Here is a 2,835-nt window from a genome sequence, read left to right as displayed (position 1 = left end):
CCACTCTTTCGACGAAAACTGGTCGCGGCGGTGCATGCCACCGCGTCTTCGGAGCGCTAGTGGTGATTGTCACCAGTGGCAGCTGCCTACTACGAGCACTGCCGATCACCAAACATCGCAGATCGATCACAGACCGTCGGTCTCCGAACTGGGGGTCTGAACGTATCGGCGGGTCAGTAGTTTTATCGGTATGCGTGCGTGCAAGACGTGGGTCGGCTTGCGACGAGTAGAGTATAATTACAAAATACGGCTTAACGAATGTTAATTTCGTACGGACAATGTACAAAATACTATTTTTGTGGACCATACGTAAAATTTTCGTACGAACGGAAGTCAGTCGTACGTACGATAAGTTTTCGTATACAAAAGTAGTTACAAAATACCGAATTATTTTCTGTACGAAATATGTGCAATTTTCGTATTCGTAGTACATTTGTATGGCGTACAAAATAGACCTCCAGGTGAGTTGAATTTTCGTAAAAAATCAACAATTTCCCAAACTACGAGTCGTGCTGTGATCTCGCGAGAACAATTCCTCGTAAACATGGTGTTTTCACGTCCATTTAGGGTTATAGAGTATAGTTGACAGCCCGCGTATTTTCCCGCTACACAGGTTTAGTTGACGCCTGCCACTTTTATTTCTTGTATTTTCGATGTGCTAATCTTTTATACATTTTATACCGTATGTAAAAAAATTACGAAAACCGGCGGTACTAAAAATCATAATAATAATACCTAGCACAATATATACAAAAGTATGATATATCAGTATGTATTTAGAAGTTCACTTATTGGATATTTTAAGAATAATATTTGGTAAAATCCTTCAAGTAAAATGAATGATTTAAGATAGCACAACAACAACAGTGGTACTGTATCTAATATTATCCCAAATATTAAAGATTATCTACTTCAGTTATGCAGTCGTCGTCATCACTGAAATATTCTGTAATGCATATATCGTATAATATAATTCCGTAGGTAAAACTAAAACTAAACATCAATTTTCGACAAATTTGTAGTGACGTGCTTGATGATTCATCGACAATAATTTTATTGTAAAATGCAAATATTATTCATAGGACTCGGACTTGTGACAGTTATCACATAACGATTATAGATATAAAAAGTGTCGGTGGCGATGTCATATAGATCATGTCGAAAAGACAAAAGTGTATAACCAATAATTGGCTACAAATTACCAATATAATGTTATAATTTACTTTTAGTATTTAAGGTAACCTAGTTTACTAACCTATACAAGAGCATACCTGTAGAGCGGGTTAAGGGTTATTTTGGACTCGCTCAAGTATTAATACGTCTTGAGCAGTACTAGGATCCCAAATGACCGAGCCGTATTCAAGGATAGGCCTAACAAGCAAACAGCAGTGGCGTATTTATGGGGGGGGCTCCATGGGGTCTGGACCCCCCCACCCCCATTGACTCGTGTTAAATGTTGTGTTTTTACATGATTAAGAAAAACAAATTTTATTACACGATACGAAGGATTTTGTACAAAATTTTAGAAGCTTCAGTTATCAACATTTTCAATCAATATATAATATATATTATCAATATAATAATGATTTTTTTTGTTATCAGTTTGGTAGGTACTGAAAATTGTTGAAAAATATCGAGTTCATTTTTTAATTCAAATATTTTGTAGTTTTTTTCATTGCCAGTATTATCTACAGCCACTCCAGAGTGATCTTTTTCAACCTTTTTAAGGTTGAAAAGTTATCTAAGATCAACCCTGAATGAAGTAATGTATTTTAAGAAATATTTTTATAAAAGTTAGAACATAACTATATTAGATTCTGAGAGGAGCGATGAAGCTAGTGGTTTTACAATGGTGTTTATTTTTTTTTTTTTTTATCCCGTATACAAAATTTCTACATGGTACTTTAAGCAGGTCATTTTTTGACTTTCTCAATAGTTATTTAATGTCACGGGAAAAACCACCAACAAATTACAAAAAACCTCTATAAATGGGATTTTGATTTCTAACGCTTTGTTTATCATCATAGACAATAAACAAAAAATATATTTCAATATTAATTCAACTTACGGACTATAATAAATAATAACAATATAAAATATCCAGACTGACAAACCATCTCCGCTCAGAATCGTTTTCCTTTTACAATGATATTATATCATTGAATTCAAGTGTAATACAATCCATTATACATTGACCCACTTGTAACCTACTGTACAGTAGAGCGACATCCACTTACCTGCTTTTTTAAATTTGTTTTGTACAGATTATTTAGTTCCAATTAAAAACTCGAAAATTTTAAATTGTCTTATAAATATTGTATATTTATTTAATAAAGAGTAATTGGGTGGTGTAGGAGGCTTTGCCCCCTACGGTTTTCTGAAAATTATCTGGACCCTCCCCGTAACAAATTCCTAAATACGCCACTGGCAAACAGTACAGTGCTTTAAGGGCAGAAGCTAACTTAACCTCAGTTGTAACGCGTTGATAAAACCTAAGATTTTAAGTGATTTACAGCAGGCATGCACTATGTGTAAATGGGGGCTAAGCGTAGGACAGAGAACAAAACCAAGATCAGTGACAGATGTATCAAGTGACTGCAGAGTAGTCCCATTAATTGCATATTTAAAATTAATTGGGTATTTAAGATGTGTAAAAGTCATATGGTGGCATTTAGCAATATTAAAATCCAATCCTAGTTTGCTGGCCCATACAACAATTGCATTCAGTTCGTTTTGCAGGACATGACAGTCGTCTAAAGAGTCGATACGATAGAATATTTTTACATCATCCAATTTACATATTGTAAATTTGTAAGCCAAGTAAAGAGTTTTTCT

This window comes from Acyrthosiphon pisum, chromosome X (assembly GCF_005508785.2).
Source record: "Acyrthosiphon pisum isolate AL4f chromosome X, pea_aphid_22Mar2018_4r6ur, whole genome shotgun sequence".
NCBI classification, from domain to species: Eukaryota; Metazoa; Arthropoda; class Insecta; order Hemiptera; family Aphididae; genus Acyrthosiphon; species Acyrthosiphon pisum.
Note: the sequence above shows the minus strand (reverse complement) of the source record.